At 30.1% G+C, this 19,751-nt stretch overlaps 1 protein-coding gene across 2 annotated transcripts in view; it reads left to right on the top strand.

The window, feature by feature from the left end:
• Window positions 1-19,751, top strand: part of LOC143192338 (uncharacterized) — a 380,442-nt gene that overhangs the window by 338,012 nt on the left and 22,679 nt on the right. The window lies entirely within an intron of this gene.

Genomic DNA, 19,751 nt, shown 5'->3' with positions numbered 1-19,751 from the left:
GCTTCATTTCTATGGTACTATTTAAAAAATAATTAAAATTAAATGTGTTTAGTATCTTCCCGCGGCTAATTAATACTTAAAACTAAAGTTACCGTCATATATGGCGTAGTCTCTACCGAAAATAGTTTGTAGGTCAAAAACCACTAGATCCATTAGAATTCTCTCGAATTCCGGATTATTATAGTGGAAATCACCCATCATAGAACGCAAACTCAATTTGGACGGCAATTTTGCATATTCTCCGAATTTTCCGCGCCATCTACTTTATTTAATGCGCTAAAACAATAATGCATTTATTGCAAGTTATTATGTTAATATTAGCCGATCATGGCGCTGTCCTAATGACAATAAAGATCGATTAAATGAATCGGGTTCTTCACAGGCCACCAATTCCACGGCCGTTTCGTATAATTAGCCGACAACAAGTTAATGTGTCGCCATCATTCACCGGTAAATCGTAATTGTAAATTGTTCTGTAAATACGAGTACGGTTATAACATGATTTTCAATTGAGTATTTGTGCGTTCGGATTGTTTGTTGCGCCAAAATTGATTTGGTACCGTCGGTATAAAACTTCTCGTTTATTATTCGAATTGAATAAAAATCACCAACGAGTTCGTATGATATGGAGTCAGATTTTCATAATGGTTCTAGAAAGATTTTATAAGAATTAAGAGCTTTATTCTAATAGTATCACAGTGCTGATGTTAGTTTATTCTTGAATTGCGTAATAATTGTCAGCATTGTTAAAAGGTTATAAAATACGAAATCTATTAATATTTTTCCGAAACATTTATTTTGTAGGTCAAAAATAGTAAATTCATGGAAATCTATCCTAAAGTTTACGAATTTTTCTTACACATTATTCTTATTCTCTTTCACTAAAATAAATTGAAATCTGCGAAAACAATTTGTTCCATTTGTTCAAAAATCAATGCAGAAAATATGAAATCTGGTAAGATATTTCCAAAAGTCATATTTTGTAGGTAAAAACAATCAATTCATGAAAATGTTTCCTAAATTTTACAAATTTTACTCATACCTAGTATATTCTATTTCTCTAGTATGAATTGAAATTAAATTTGTTTTAATAATAATTGCAATATTTGCAAAAATAATTTGTAGGTCAAAACGAAAAACCATTGCGGAAAATATGAAATCTGAAAAGATCTTTCCGACACTCTTATTTTGTAGGTCAAAAATAATTGATTCGTGAAAATATTTCTTAACTTTTACAAATTTTACTTGCACATGGTACATTCTATTTCATAAATTTATTTATTAGTATGAATAATAGTCAAAATTTAATTTTGTATAATAATGATTATAATTTTTGCCTAAATAATATTTCATAAATAAATATTCCATAATTATTGCTGCAATATATACTATAATATTATTTCGGTCAAATTGTAATACAAGGTTTATCTTCCCTAACTTCACATAACTATTGTATATAAATATAATAGTTATTATATAGCCTTTATAGCGTAATTGATACGTCACGAAAAAGTTAAAACGACATTTTCTTTGCATATTTGCGAAAACAATTTGTAGGTCAAAATGAAAAACCACTGCAGAAAATATGAAATCTGGTAAGATCTTTCCGAAAGTCATATTTTGAAGGTAAATAATAATAATCAATTCATGAAAACGTTTCCTAAATTTTACTCACACCTAGTAGGTCACTTGTAGGTCAAAACGAAAAACCATTGCGGAAAATATGAAATCTGAAATAGATTCATGGAAATATTTCCTAACTTTTACAAATTTTACTTGCACATGGTACATTCTATTTCAGAAATTTATTTTTTAATATGAATAATAATCAAAATTTAATTTTGTATAATAATGATTATAACTTTTGCCTAAATGATATTTAGGTCAATATTTCATAAATAAATATTCCATAATTATTGCTGCAATATATACTATAATATTATTTCGGTCAAATTGTAATACAAGGTTTATCTTACTACCCCTAACTTCACATAACTATTGTATATAATAGTTATTATATATTCTTTATAGCGTAATTGATACGTTACGAAAAAGTTAAAACGACATTTTCATTGCAGATTTGCGAATAAATTTGTAGGTCAAATATACAATATAACTGTTATCAAATAATATATAGATCAATAATGCTGAATGGAATTTTTCCTTATTTCTGACTTCTAAAATGAAATAATTAATAGGTCAAAAACAGCAATTTCCCTTTTTAATGCATTTTAAGATAAATCTATGATTCTAAATGTCACACAAAGACTACAAGAAGTTGCATAGATATCGTATAATCCAAAAATGGCATAAAAGTATTAAAGACTTAAAATGATCTCTATAGTTAGTAATAGTAAACAGACAAAAACCGAATTTGTTCCACTACTGTTAATTTCAAAGCCAGTTTTGTAGGATCAGATATTTTGTAAATTGTAAAGGATTTCCATTCAGCTTATGCGATCCATTCTAATTGAACGCTGCATAGCGTAAAAGGCATTTTGAATGTTCCAGTTATTGAAGCTCGTTGAAAACAATGCCAATACAGAAGCCAATTGATTACGAACTTAATCAAGGATTATGTTTACCACTAATTAGCTACATATGTTACCAACAGTACGTTGATATCACATTTCTACTGTTCGGACTCTGTTCAATATTATTATTTATGTTATAATATTACCGTCTATATTAGAGAATCGGGCTTAATATTTCATAAGTATATAATATGCGCATTGTCCTGAATAATTAATTTATCTATTTAGAATTAGATTGGATAATAACTAATAATTTAGATTCAGTAACGCTTTTTGTCAAAATATATCTAATATATAGAAAAACTGAAATATAAATGTTAAATATATTGAAAAAGTATGAAATATAACATATTTTTTCGGTCAAATTTTTTGATTATATGGACTGTTTTTAACTAACCAACTTCAAATAACTATTGTATTTATGTATTTAGAGCATATTTGTAAGTCCAAATCTATTACAATCCACTATAATCTCAGTTTATTATTAATCTTAGTTTTTGTTATCTTTTATTTTATTACCAATAAAAATAATTGTTCATATACAAGTAACGAATAATTAAATCTTGTTTAATTATTTATTTGATTTATTGAGAGTAACTTGTAAGTCAAAAACAGCAAATCTAGAATCCCCCAAATATTGTTAGTAGTATATTTTACAAGAACAAGAAAAAAGTTGCAAGAATTACAACCATTGCAAGTTCAGAATTATATTGGATGATAACTAATAATTTTGATGCAGTAACACTTCTCGTTTAAATATATATAACATAATATATAGAAAAACTAAAATATAAATGTTAAATATATTGAAAAAGTATGAAATATAACATATTTTTTCGGTCAAATTTTTTGATTATATGGACTGTTTTTAACTAACCAACTTCAAATAACTATTGTATTTATGTATTTAGAGCATATTTGTAAGTCCAAATCTATTAGAATCCACTATAATCTCAGTTTATTATTAATCTTAGTTTTTGTTATCTTTTATTTTATTACCAATAAAAATAATTGTTCATATACAAGTAACGAATAATTAAATCTTGTTTAATTATTTATTTGATTTATTGAGAGTAACTTGTAAGTCAAAAACAGCAAATATAGAATCCCCCAAATATTGTTAGTAGTATATTTTACAAGAACAAGAAAAAAGTTGCAAGAATTACAACCATTGCAAGTTCAGAACTATATATCATATAATTATATGACAACTAATAATTTTGATGCAGTAACACTTCTCGTTTAAATAAATATAACATAATATATAGAAAAACTAAAATATACATGTTAAATATATTGAAAAAGTATGATATATAACATATTTTTTCGGTCAAATTGTTTGATTATATGGACTGTTTTTAACTAACCAACTTCAAATAACTATTTTATTTATGTATTTAGGGCATATTTGTAAGTCCAAATCTATTACAATCCACTATAATCTCAGTTTATTATTAATTTTAGTTTTTGTTATCTTTTATTTTATTACCAATAAAAATAATTGTTCATATACAAGTAACGAATAATTAAATCTTGTTTAATTATTTATTTGATTTATTGAGAGTAACTTGTAGAGTCAAAAACAGCAAATATAGAATCCCCCAAATATTGTTAGTAGTATATTTTACAAGAACAAGAAAAAAGTTGCACGAATTACAACCATTGCAAGTTCAGAATTATATTGGATGATAACTAATAATTTAGATGCAGTAACACTTCTCGTTTAAATATATATAACATAATATATAGAACTAAAATATAAATGTTAAATATATTGAAAATGTATGAAATATAACGGAACATTTTTTCGATCAAATTTGTTAATACATGGTTGTCTTTCCTAACTTCAAATAACCATTGTATTTATGTATTTATAACATATTTGTAGGTCAAAATCATAGAACCCTCCCTAATCTCCGTTTATATTAAAATTTACCCTTTCGTATTATTTTGCATCATTACTAATACATTACTAATAAATAAAAATTATTTTGTATATGTATGTTGTTATATATCTATCAAAATATGTATAGATAATGGTAAATGATATTTTTAATTCTCAAATTAGGAACTGTGACTTAATTTCAAAGGATTAATTATTTTTTTATAAATATGTCTAGAACTTAGTAACTGTATGTATATGGAGTAAATACGCTCATTTATCGTTAAAAAATAATTATTATCATTAGACACCTAAAATGATATTAAATATAATTAACTTAGAACTTCTACATAACACTGGGCGCCCTGAAAGTCGAACTTATACCCGAAAAAATTTCTATTGATTTTTTGCTCTACTTTCCATCATGCCATTAGTCGCAGGACATCTATATAGATCTGTCGGCTACTCCATCGGCTGACCTTCAACAAAACATCGTTCGGTGTTGGCTTGACCCAGCTGGCCACTAATGATCCCCTTTTTAGCACATTTCGGTCTTTTTATTTGTCTCTCGGTCGCCGAACTTGACAGCCGGATAACCAAATTTTTTCCCTTTGTTGTGGGATGAATTTGACGTGATTTTCTTTAATAACTTTTAGTTGGAGTGTTCAACACAATCACATTTCGTTATCTCACTTCCCATTTGAATGAATTAAAATCCCTTATGTATACTTATTCATAAAGGATTTTAATAAATAGTAACACAAATTATGTTACAATCTTATTAGGATCAAAGGATAATATTTCTAATCGAACATGTGGTACATTATTTAAATATACATTAGGTGTGCCACTAATTCAATAAAGCATTTCTAAGAAATGGCATTAAACTACATCTAGGCACTACACTTTTGGTAAAAACAAGGAATATGCTGGTTTATTAGTCTGCTAGAACTACTACTACTACTATTGAAGAAAACCTGTCATGAATATATAGAGTGATTTTAATAGAAACTTCCTCATTGCTATAGAAGCAATATTGTATTATCGACTTTCAAGCAACACATAAGTCTTTGTACAATTATAAGCTTTTAACTGTGTTTAATATCGTTTTCATGGATTTTTTTAAATTTACTCTATTATCTTTAACGTTTTCATTATTTATTCAACCTTATTTAGTTTTTTATTTTATTATATACGGTTCTTGTTTGTATTTTACTGTTTAATATATTAAATGAATGTTTGCTAAATTGTTTTGCTGGTCGTAATTTAGGAAAATTATGTAGGATTTTCTACATAACTAGTGATATTTATACATTAGTGACCTATGTAAAATATAACTGCGTTGTTCTGTTTTCCTCGTTTACTTCTTAGTTGTGATATAACTTGGACGGAAACAGGAATCACTGATCTGGAGCACTTAAATTTGAAAATAAAAAGACATGAAAACTCTAAAATCCATATTGATAATTGTCAGGAATTTGCATTACTAAAGTCAATTAGATTCTGTATATTGGATAAATTTGCAGAGACATAATGAAAATGTGTCAGAGAATAGGTACGTTTTTTTAAAAATTATAAATTGCATTAAATATTGTGGAACGTTTGAATCGGTTCTTCGGGGACATGATGAGAGCGATTCTCAGAAGTCGGGGATATTTCGTGGACTTATACAATGTTCGTCTGAAATAGATGTAACTCCAACTGAAATGATGAAGTGAGCAACAAAAGAATGTTTCAATACATAAACACACCTCCAAAGAAATACAGTGTATTCTTGAAGATTGTCACGAACTGAAGATTGTCACGACACGTCTGCAAACAGCTCTTTCTGTGCTATCTATTAAAAAACGCTCTACACTCCGAAATAGACAATTTTAATGACAAAAAGTGATTTTGCAAATTTATGAACAGAACAGAACGTAAGATAGACTTCATTTATAAAAATAAGTAGGTTTTTTTTGCAAAAATTGCAGAACATCTTAAGATATTTATCAGTAGCCGTCACTGGTAATAATACAAGAACTTAAAATAAACAACAAGGCATAATTTTACAATAAGACACTCATATGTTACTAAATCATGTTATTCACCTGTTTTTAATTTTAATATGTATAAGTTGGCCCTCATCTGTACACTTCATCTGACTTATTCGAAAGCCGTAATAGCCAACCGACAATATATAGGCTCGAACAACCCTTTTCCATTTATAATAGTTTTTTTTTCGCTGTGAATAAAAACCTTTTTGATATTTGTTACGGATGTTTATTCACGTAATGTGTCTTCTACGCAAATCCGACCGGCGATTTTTTCTTATTTCCCGAGATTTATGATGCCATTTGTAGAGCATTGTGCTCGGAGGTAAATTGCAAGATGGAATAATTTCTTTTATGGCCAGAAAGAAGTCGTACGTCAAATAAATTTGCAATCAGACCCGAGCCGAAGAAAGTTCTAATGTTCCATCTCTCAAATTGGGTTCTACATTTATGCAGACGCAATGACTTTGTAATTTAGGCACACTCTCTACAACATTTTTCATATGGGATTGTATAAATAAATATTAGTTTTTTGTATGAATATTTCAAAACTTTTAAGAGGTTTATATAATAAATATAAAGTTAAAAAAAACATTTTATTCTAGTCTGAATACAGTCCAGATACCATACTGGATGTTTACGTGTCAATGTATTTGTACTAAAAGAGCAGGTAAATCTAAAAAGATATCTCTTTTTTTATCTATTATCCGTAGCCCATTTGATTGAAAATGCCTGAAAAATTCGTAGCCTTGTTTGCCTTCATAACATTCTAAACATAAAGGTAGCGTCATTCATTTGCTCGATTAAATGTTATTATACATATAGTCTACCAAAGTTGCAGTGGACTCAAGTGATCTCAGTTTATGACGTCAAAATAGTGCAATGTTGCCGCATTTATCGTTGACATTTTACCTATTTTAGTTTTTTTATATAATAACATTCTAATATAAATTAAAAAACGAAAGTAGAATGTTATGAAACATAATTTCTTTAACATTATAGTATATCCAATACATATATTATTGGAGGACTTAAATTGAAATTAATTAAACAGCCAAAATAGTTTGTAGCTTGGAGTTATTTTATTATGTTTAGATTGAACTCTTTTCTAAACCACCTATTAAACCTGCGAAATATCTCCTGAAGCCTTTTTCGACCCAAGTGATAATTGTGCATATAAGAAATGTAATTTATTTTCATTAGAGAACATATTTTCCTCTTTATATTTAGTTCTTGCTTCCTTCGTTGCTGAGTTTCTTTGTCAAAACATTTTGATATCACGATATCATTAAAAGAATTTACAAATTTCAATAGGCAACACATTATACATCTTGATGACGCGAGTTCGTTGCTACTTCGGATAAACTATATATGATTCGGTCAGCTAAGAACATATCGAATTATGAACTTCTACATATTTGGTAAGTGTTTCTTATTAATTTAAAAGAATGACTACTAAAAAGTACCAATCACAAAGCTACCTGAAGACATGGTATTGTAATTGATGCGTTTAAACTAATCATTTCACGATAAAGCCAGTACCTTTGCTGATCATCTAAGTTATATATTTCAATCGTTTGAGTAATCTGACTAGGAACATGCAGCCATATTAAAAGTGCCTTAAAGCACCTCTGCAAATATGTCAACCGTGCATCCTCATAAGGTTCTGAGAGAAATAAGGGGTCTCAAGGAAGGAGATGTGCCAGGTTATTATCTCGTCGATGCATCTCTCGAATAGAGTCATTTATCAGTCAAAAGAATAATGAGCCTACACAAAATTTTCAATGTCTGCTTTAAGCTCAAACATTTTTCAGCCCAATGGAAACTTGCACACGTCGGAATGGTACATAAACCAGGCAAACTATCACAGAGTATAGTGAGATGATAATGTAAGAATCAAACAATAGACATCATCAGTCGATACCTGGAAAATAGATTGTACTGCTCTGCTAGTGAGGATACTATGACTGCGACCTAATATGACATCTCAATATGAATAACAATGAAGCAAGAAATAAGTCTAATTTTAGTATAATATGCTATTTTTAATTAATAAGTTTTAGGAAAAAATTATGCAAGGACTCTTTACATAACACCTTCTCTATTTTCCAGACATTGTTCTTTTTGATAATCTACTTCAATCCATCTCTAAACAATCCATATTTTTTCTTGGCTTCGAACAAAATGTTATTTCCTAACAAGCAATTCACAAAATAATAATATACTAAAAAAACTTTATAAATCAAATAATAACTGAAGCAGACACTGACAACAAAGCGATATACTTAATCCAAACTCTACCAACACATAATAATACCTTAATAAAGGATAATTTTGATAAAAGAAACCCGACTTAACTTAGGGATAAAAAAACTACGCTCTAGCCCGTGCTTCAACTGAAGTCAAAAGCCGTTCGGATATCACGTTGGGAATTTTTCACATACAATGTAGTGTGAGTGTTAAATTTTAAAATGGTGGTAACAAAGCGATTCTCGAACGAGTAATAAAACTTGTTAGCTGGTAAATCGAGTTAGAAAGAATAATGGGAGATGATTGTGACGCTTTAAGTCTTTATTCGAAGCGAAGATGCTATTAAAGGACAGATTGTTTTATAATGGCGTCGAAAATATGGAAATTGGGACCATTAAAATCTAGTTTTTAAGATTATTATGCGTTTTGTTTTAAATAGTTTTTGTGGGAGGAAGTAATCCACGTTTTAACATAATAATATCTTAGGTCCATACATAAATAAGTTTTTAGTATTAAATAAAGACAAGAATATATAATACCAGCGAGTAGGTAGTTTGAATCTACGTTGTAGAATCTCCACCGGTTGCTTGCCATGAAAGAAAACGAAAAAAGAAACCTACTTTTTCAAACCTCTATCTTTTCTTCAATTTTCTCTAATATAATAAAAGTTAGTAGTATTTTTCAGTGTTTCATTTATTTAGTTCAGTAGTTCAGTTTTTTTCGGTAGTTAGTAGTTTAGTTCAGTTCACCATTTAGTGCACTTCGCCATACAACTACATTAGATCATACGCTTGGGTTCCCTTGAATCTGTGTTCCAGTTCAGTACTTTGTTAATCTTTTAATTTCCTCTATGGTAACTGAAAAGTCTTGGTGTAAGTAATTATTCCTATTTCAAGACTTTATTCTGAAAAACTTATTAGGTATAATGTTGATATATAAATATCCTCATAACTAAATATTACAGGTTCATATATATTTTACTATCTGCTTATACAGCTCCAGCATATTATGTACGGATAATTTGTTTTTTTGTACAAAGTGGTGCAAAAGTCTCGCTACCATTTTGATTACCTATAACTTTGCTCAAAGAAAGAATAAGTAAGTTTGGTTTTCATAAAGAGTTTATTTGGTCTTTACTTTTGTTTTCGTTATGATTGAAATAGTATATGGGCTAAATGGTGACCGCGATTCAATAGGCAACTTTCGGCTCATTTTAAGGTATTTTTCATGACTTCCTGCAACATCTGATGCTGAATATCTTCAATTTCGCGACGAATATTGTCTTTAAGATGTTGAATCGTTTGAGGCTTATTCTTCGCTATATTGTCTCCAACAGCAAGTATCGCAGTATTATCAGCAAACGTAACCATAATAATATTTCTTATTTGTGGTGTGTTACATGTTTAGAGTAGGTAACCAACAGGATCTAAGACACTGTCTTGTGGTACAGCTGCTTTTTTTCTAAGAGTATGCCTCTAATTATTTAACTATAAACATCCTAGCTGAGATGAAAGAGTTTAAAAGTTGACCGTATTGCTTCGGCTAAATTTTATAAAGTTTATACATGGATCCCTTATGCCATATTTTACCAAAGACTTGTGCTACGTCCAATAATATAGCTGAGCAAACATCTTTGTCTTCGTAGGCTTTCTTAGTAATGTCTATGTTATACCGATCCATTGTTGAATGCTTCAATATAAAATCAAACTACTGCAGGTACTTTTTTTAGTTTAACGTGGACTCCGAACCACGGTTATCGGCATTATGCCTACTGACTGGCGAGTGACTAACTTAAAAATCATCCCAGAAGACATGCGGTCTTACCCAGCCTGGTTACTGGCGTGGCTGGAAACATACACTAGTAGGTGGACCGTCCTGTCGCCTTTACCACTGCGCCAACCATATATATGAATATATATGTATATATATGAATGATTTTAAAATTTTTAACAGCAATTTTTCAAATGCGTTGGATATTACTGATAACAATAATACTAGATAGATGGCACTGATAAAAATTAATTCCTGATGTCATGTTTCGAGCCGGTACATAAAAAGCAACAACCGGATATCGGATGAAGCCATTCTATACAGTCGACGAATTCTCGAAGGTTCTTATTTTACGATTTCCATAGCCGCAACTTATTAGTCTTATAAAAATTTATGACATGCTCAAGCAAGAGTGCCCATAAAAAGAGAAACTGCGCTTCGCACCACCAGCCACAGACTCTCACGGCACGATTATATTTTTATTTTACTCCTTGGATAATATAAAAGACATATGGGAATTACTGTTATGGTTTTTTCGGATTACTACTAACGCGTGGTGTTTCTGTTAAAGGAGGGACACCGTTTTTTTCTTACAGTTATGGGTTTAATTATCAGAAAACGTAATTAAACCGAAGCCAGGTAGCCATGTCAGCTCAAAGTTGTGTCATTAGTTCTCAAAAGTTGTCCAAAAACTGCAAATATTTTATTCTACACTTAAATATCGATATTGTGTAAAAGCAAAGTTTATTTGTTTATATTTTCTCGATATTTTATTTTCCAAAAACACAGACAGATACACGTACCATTCAAGGAAATCATAAACCGTTCCGAATATCTATAGTACTTAGAATTCCATCTCGCAGTTCGATATTTTAGACCTTTTAAATGTTGAATCATTTAATTGTATTTTAAAAAAGGTTTCAACGATAATGTGAAGAAATTAGACGGGATTGCCGCTTCTTTTTAGTTATATGATTTAGGTCCGTTGCGAATACTTAATCTTTCTTAGGGGCTTGTATTTGCCAGATGCAATCGAGTCTTAGGGATGTTAGAACTTAAAAAAATGCAACGGTCAGAGTCACTATGTTCTTCGTACTCAGCTTATTTGACCGTGTTTTGAGTTTCATCAAATATTGAGTTTGTTCAAGGAGTATTCCAGTTTTCTCTTTTTAATTATCAATTATTATTTATTAAATCTCCATTTATTATGTTCTAATTATTATTTTATATTTATTAGCGTTCAATTATCATATTCTATTTATTATTTTCCATTTATTATTCTTTATTTACAATTCTCTATTTATTATTTTATATTTATTATTCTCTATTCATTGTGCTTTACTTATTTATTTAGTTATCCATCTATCGTTATATATTTTATTATATTCTATTTTATTATTGTTTCGAATCGTCGTATATTGCCCATAATTCCTATATTATAGCAAATCAAAGATAATAGTTTTATGGTTGCACCTGTAAATATAAATCATAACTATTTTATAATCCAGAAAGTAACGTCAAAGTGACTAAATTTATTTATGCGTAGTTATGATCTATGGATAACTTGAAACATATATAAGCTAAACCGAAAGTGATTTCTGTAAGTTCTTGGTGGCAGCTTATCTAGCGTGTGGCCTTTGGTTTTCTCTATTGTGCGCATTGCACGTCCATCATAGCTGGAGCTGGAAGTGAGTGCACTAGCAACAGTACTGTTCATTTATTTATTTATTTATTTATTTTGTTTGAGAGTTTAGCTTAATCCTAAGGAGACCTACTAACGTTACTTACAGTAGATCTCGCGTGTTACCTCCCTTGATCTGATGTTAATTTGTTGTTGGTGATGATCTCATGTTAGGGTATAAGCTGATACATCATGCGTTATTTTCCCTTCGTACGGTGGGCATATACGGTGCTTTTTTATAATGATTGTTCATCAATTATTGACTACTCTGCTATACCATTGTCATCATTGACATTATCAATATCACCATTACCATTGTCTGTCAAGTTATCTATCTAAGTAACATTTCAATTATATTTAATTTCACCCTTGTTTTCACCACCGTTTACAGAATTATCACCCGACCACCTCGAGCATCAAGATCTCGCACAATTATTTGTATTTTTTTGTCATTTATTGAGCAAGTAGTTGTTATATCATTTATTTTGATCTCTGTTTTTATTTATTTAATATGTTAAATTATTTATGATTGTTTTATTAAATATTAACTTTATTTTACACCCTGAGTATAAAAACAACCCTACAATTGATCTATCTTTATCAGATGCGGAAGTTGATAAGCATTGTTCATAATCCAACAGTGAAGAGAACCATTGTCCAAGAATTACAAATGTTTCTTCATCTATTTGATGCCATCTGACAGCTATAATATTCATTCATTTCAGCTAGTACTAATATAAAATGAGACATTTATTGAGAAAATTTGGTAGTACCTGTTATTATATATTTACATTTGATTTGATAAGTGTTTTTATTTGTTTAAGATGCTATTGCAGAGTTGAAATCGTAATTTCTCTTTATATTTTTTCATAACACCATATTAAACATTCTCTTATATAACTTTTTTTAAATGTTCTTTTACAGGTTGCTGTAAGATATGAATTATTAGAGTGTTCATCCCTTAATAATGTATTATTTTTTGTGTCCGTTTATGTTTAATTAGCAATCAAAAATATCCGACAGCAATAATTCCACGTAAACAATATATCGTTGTTTACAAGCGAAATAAATCAAGCGCAAACATCGGATAAAGGCTTTCCTTAAGATTTACGCAACGTCAGCGGGGTGATTGAGAACCGACGTATAAAACGTTAATATCAAATTACGTCCAACACTGGCAAAAATAAATGATTGGTTCGATGCAATCAAATGCCCTGTTGATATATATATCTGGCGACTTTCGTCTACATTTTTTATGAGTTCCACAAAATGTCGATAAAACAATGCTTCTAGAATTTCTAGTATGAGAATTATTAGCTCCAATATGTTTTTTATAAAACATTTTTTGAAGTGATTTGTTTAAGGAGTTATACCACCTGTTGTTAGGAGGCTATACCACCTTAAACTTTTTCCTCCGTATTATTTTAAATACTTATCAGCTCGAAATTTGTCCATGTTATATTTACATTGCGTTGAAAAAATGTAAAACTAACAAGCATGGTGACTGCAGTAAAAAATCACAAAAATATTAATTATAATAATATGATTTACATATTCTAAAAAATATTTACTTTTCAATTACAAGTGTGATTACTAAGATTTTAAAATCGGATAATTTAAAAATGTAAACACTAATAAAAAGCTTTACGAAACATCGACGTCACTTAATGTAACTATCATTCCTGTATCATTCATGTATGTCCAACGTTTGATCTTTTTGACGCTCTTCGATTTTTTCCCTCTTTTTCTTTTTCTCGATCTTGCGCATAATTTTACGATATTATTCAAGTATGATTGACAAAAACTATAGTTTGTTATTGTAGTGTTTATATATGGATATATAATTACATATTGTTATACTTTCTCATTTTTCTTTTCAACATTTTTAATTATATTCTAGTATCAATGAAGTACTACAAAATAATAGTAATAAATTAATTGATAAATTAAAATTGTATTAAGCATATCTAATGTAATTTTTGTTCTTCATATTACATTTTTGTATTATAGGGAACGAAAAATATACTAAAACATTTTAATATGGATCTCAACAGAAGTACTCGTATTAGGCTAACTTGTGAATTCAAGATAATTTATTCTATAGTCTATTCAGTTTTTTGTACATACGTCATCAAGATGTTTAATATATTGCCTACCGCAATTTGTTAATTCGTTTTAAAATCAGAGTAAAGTTCCCTCCTCAATGTATTCTAGTTAAAAAGAGACAAAATGCTGTACGATTAGTTCAAAAACGTAAACGAATGAGCCTGTCAAAGTCGTCCAGTTGTCAGACGTATGCAAAATTCTTGAAATCAATAGTGAAAAGAGGTTATAACCCTAACCTATAAACCATTGTGGCTGTACAATTAACTGTAGTTTTTAGATGCACTATAATGTTAAAATAAATTATATTTCATAACATTTTTGTTCAATTATTTTATTTAGATTAGAATTTTGTTGTATGTCAAATCCAAACCGAACTAAAACTCAGAGTTGATGCGGCAACATTGCGACCTTTTTGTGTCACAAATTTAAATGACGTATGTACAAAATAACTTTGAACAGACTATATTTATGTTACATACAAATACACATATAGCAATAACTAGCAACGTGGCAAATTCAAATCCTTGTGGGCATGCTGGGATTATCCAGAACTAGACTCTTGTGTATTTCGTAGTTCAAAAATCGGATTTGTGCTACTAACGGGAAAAAAAGTTAAGGAAGAAATTGAAATTTGACCAGAATCGATTCATCCGGTTATTTGTCATCAAATAAACTACTAATTCAATGTTGCCAAAACAAAGTTTTTGTCTTTACATCGATTATTAACCAATACTGATCAGTAGGTAGTCAACAAAGAGTTGCGCGGTGACCTATATACCATATGAATCCTAGATATAGTCACAAAATATGAAAGAAAGTGACAAAATGTACACAATTTTTAAATATCCCTCGTTTATCTTAACAGTAACGAACCCAGAAGAAATAGTATAGCACCACATTCAGGTACAAGCTGGCGTGGTCCGACATTTTCGCATCGCTCGAGAGAGGAAGAGATTAAACAAAGTAATTTTCGCGGATTGAACCTATGGACGGTGGAAGATGGAGAGTCGATTGTCATCCCAATTTAAAAACTTTTAAGGGAAACTTTAAGGACCGAGAATACGGTCTTGCCTCCGTGCTGTTTTCGTTTACATTTATTTTATTCGCCGAGTTTCCGGCCGACGCCATTTTTCCTTAGTTAGGTTAATTTGCTTTAGTTTAGGAGGGAATGGAAAAAGTTCAAACAAAAACAATTTAAAATATAAATAAGTTCTGCTTTTTTTCTCTTTTCTCAAGATTACCATCATCGTTACGGTGCCAGTTCTAAATTATTATCTCATAATCTGGAAGGATAATCAGGACTGCGAATTAATTTTGAAGGTTTTTATTGTAATTTTCTATGACTCGTAAGTTCTTGGTATATATAGTCAATCGAAAGAAGTTTTGAACGTACGTCATCTAAATTTGTGAAGTCAAAACGTCGCGATGTTGCTCTGAGTTTTAGTTCAGTTTGGCTTTGACATACAACAAAATTCTAATCTAAATAAAATAATTATACAAATATACTGTTATCAAATATAATTTATTTTAACATTATAGTACATCTTATGCATATATTATCGAAGGAATTAAAACTACAATTAAGTACACAGTTACAATAGTTTGTAGGTTGGGGTTGTGTTTAATTATATTCACATTGAACTGTTTTCCATACCTAATTAACAATTTTATATCCAAGCAATATATTTTACTTTCATTAGAGAGCACACTTACCTTTTACGCTTATTTCTTGTATCCTTCGGCACAATGATTCCTTGTAAAGACAACTTAATATCACTGTATTTCTCCATGGCTTGATCTGTTAATACCTGTGTACATCTTTCTTCATAAAACTAGATTTAATTACTGTATTATCCTTAATGCATTTACTATATCTGCAAAACAGTTAGTATTCTTTCTCTCCTGACATATTTTGACAAAATGCTCATGTATATTCTGAACAATTACAAACATATCTGTGCACATAAGTCATTAACACTCTAAAATAACTAATTTCTTATAGTTATCATAACAGGTCAATTGAAAAGTCCGCGGCCTACTATAGTAAAACACATTTTTTTTGGCAAAATTAGTTTTTTTTATTCAACATATTTCTCTTCAAGGGTGACACACTGATTATAGCGACCCTCCGACTTTTCTATACCATTTTTGTAGTACTATTTGTCCTTTGCTTCAAAATAGGCCTCAGTTTCGGCGATCACCTCTTCATTCGGCGAACATTTTTCCCAGCAAGCATTTTTTGGGATCTGAGAACAGGAAATAGTCACTGGTAGCGAGATCTGGGGAATACGGTGGATGAGGAAGCAATTCGAAGCCCAATTCATGGATTTTTGACACGGTGCATTGCCTTGGTGAAGCAACACCTTCTTTTTCTTCAAATGCGGCCGTTTTTCGGCGAATTCGTTCCTCAAACGGTCCAATAACGCTATATAATAGTCGCTGTTGATGATCTTTCCTTTTTTAAGGTACTCAATGAAAATTGTTCCATGTCCATCCCAAAATACACGCTTTGGAGCGGGTTCATCGTGTGCCATATTTCACCCATTGTCACATATCGACGAAAGAACTCGGGTTTATCACGCTTGATCATCTTCAAACACTGCTTCGAATCATCAACTCGTCGTTGTTTTTGGTCAAAAGTGAGCTCGCGTGGCACCCACTGTGCAAAGAGATTTCTCATACCCAAATATTCGTGAATCATATGATGTACACGTTCAGTTGATATCTCTAGAGTGTCTGATATTTCATTAAATTTCAACTTACAGCCATTAAAATTTTTTAAATGTTTTCACCGGTAACAACCTCTTTTGGGCGTTTAAACTTAGCATACCAATCTTTGATGGTTGATTTTCCTGTGTCCGGAAACTCGGCATCAAGCCAAGTTTTTGCTTCAACTGTATTTTTTCCTTTCAAAAAGTAATATCTTATCAACACGCGAAATTCCTTTTTATCCATTTTTTTCTCACAATAACAAAAGTTGCTTCACTCATATTGCTATAATTCATACAAACTAATGATCCGATACCTGTCAAATTTATACACGCATCTTTCGAGGGTTAGGGCTAACTAAAATACATATGGATTTAATTCTAGTAGTATCATTTATGTGTCAGGCCGTGGACATTTAATTGACTTGTTATATTAACTATATACTGACCTTTACTTGTTTCCACTCTCATCACCCTGTAATATAAAGTTTCGCTCAAGTAAATAACTAAGCTGTTTATTTCCATTCTACCTAACACTTATTGACAGTTCCATCATTTGTCAATTTCTTCTTCAATGTGTGGGATCGAGTTCATCCAAGCCGAAAGTGTTATTAACCATTCCTGTTTTCAGCTTGAAGAACAATATATCTGCAATAAATTATCAATTGTTAATCCTACATTTACATTTTTCCATGAACTTTTGTTGTCAAAACATTATTTTTATTATTTTCTTGCCATGAGTGGTCATTGTGTATAGTAGAAATATTCTGAAATATCCATGTCTTATCTAAATCTTCCTTCCTCCATTTTATTAGTTTTTTTAAGCAATACCCGAAAGTTCCATTAGACCTCTGCAATATATTTCAGACCATCAGTTTCCTCCGAAATAATTGTATTAAATTATGTTTGTATCGAAAAACTACTCACTGTTTTTATACATTGTCATATATTTTATCGTTCAAATCTTCAACCAAAGTACCGTAGATATTCGGAACGCTTTATAATTTCCGTGAATGGTACATCTTTTTGTGTTTTAAGAAAAAAATATCCAGAACAGGATTTTACACTATACTATTGGTTTTACACAGTTTATTCTTTGAATATTCACCTCTGAATTACATTTCATACAATAAATTCGAAACCAAATTCATGTCAAACCAACGCATAGCGATTTATTAATAATAATATCTCATTAAATTCGTTCTGGATATGAACACGGCCAAATTCAATAAAATACCAAAATATTTAGGTTGAAATATTCGGAGAGATTATGATATTATTATATTAAAATTTCAACTAATTACTTATTCATATGATGGAAATGTTATATCATTCTGATACCGTCATTCGTATTAGCGGCAGAAAAACGAACGATTTCGGAAATTCCGTTTTGTATTAATAATGCGATTGTAAATTATCTTTGATGTAGCATAAACTATAAATGTTTCGCTGATGTTTCCACAAATTGAAAGCATATAATTACGAATATAATTAGATTTTTTATGATAAAATATATCGGATAGTAATCTAAAGATATGTTTGTAATGATCAAATTATTTAATATTGAAATAAATATCTCCGATTTACAAAATTAAGATATAAGCAATAAAATTATCATTTGTTTAGTACCCTGATATTTGCTTTTTGATGTTATCCATGAAGAAAAATATTACTGAATTAAGTTATATTTTACGAAAGGGATTTAAAGAAACAAAAAACTATTATTTTACTTAAAAATTTATTTATTCAAGAAAAGAAGAGGTGGCTGGTTGAACGGTGACACAAAACAACAGTGACGGTAAAAACAGACCAACCATTCTCACTCATTCTACGTTAAGTTAATTAAAAGAAATAGATTTCCCGATAGTTTGGGCCGTCTTACGTAATACCCACATCCTAAAAAACGACCACAGAGGTGTACGTGGTTCTCATTGAGACCGGGCAGCTTATAGTTATTCTAACATTATGTTTGCGTGTCTCCTGTACCATCATCCGCCAGTTTGCCTTTAAAATTCTTCGAAATGGCACTGTTTTCAACCCAATGTCTATGGTAGCCCTCTAGAGAATGGTTTTCCACTTTTGGTGATTCCAAATTCTAATACTCTACGACTAAGAAACTGAGCTAATGCAATTCGAACTTTATAACCGTTCACCCTAAACTGCAAGCTTCTGTTCAAATTCCAGTAAAGTATGTTAATTCCCAGCAACTTCCAGCAACTGAAGTGTGATGGATGTGATGAGAATCCATGGACTAGAAGTGTTTTTCAAGACTTGAATGTTTCTTGCTTGGAATAGTTTAGGCCGTTGAGCACCTTCAATGCATCTTTTCTGACATTACGAACTCCACTTAACTACACCAAGAAACGCTTCGAACACGTTTAACAGTTTGACGGTGACAGTTTGACAAATACCGCTTAATAGCTTTATCGGCCGGCATATATCGATCACAAAATGCATTTAGTAATTACTTAGTACACAGTTTATTCGATCTGAAAGTTTTACCAGGTTTACGTTTGTTGAGTAAGGTTTTTCTTATAGCAGTTAGTTCGTATTATATTACACCATATATTAAAAATGATATCGATAATAATATCGATTTTTAGTAGGTTTTGATAAACTAACAGGTGGTTTATATGGTTCTATAGATACTTTAAGTATTTATTAATTTCTTAATACACAGTTCATTCCATATGAACGTTTAACCAAGTTCGAGTTTGTTGAGTAAGTTTTTTCTTATAACAGTTGGTTGACCGCAATTACACCTTATATTAAAAATGTAACTTAATA

This window comes from Rhynchophorus ferrugineus, unplaced genomic scaffold (assembly GCF_030347505.1).
Source record: "Rhynchophorus ferrugineus isolate W39M unplaced genomic scaffold, kcgeb_rfMv2 rfM3, whole genome shotgun sequence".
Classification (NCBI taxonomy): Eukaryota; Metazoa; Arthropoda; class Insecta; order Coleoptera; family Curculionidae; genus Rhynchophorus; species Rhynchophorus ferrugineus.
This window is presented reverse-complemented; position numbering and strand designations above follow the sequence as displayed.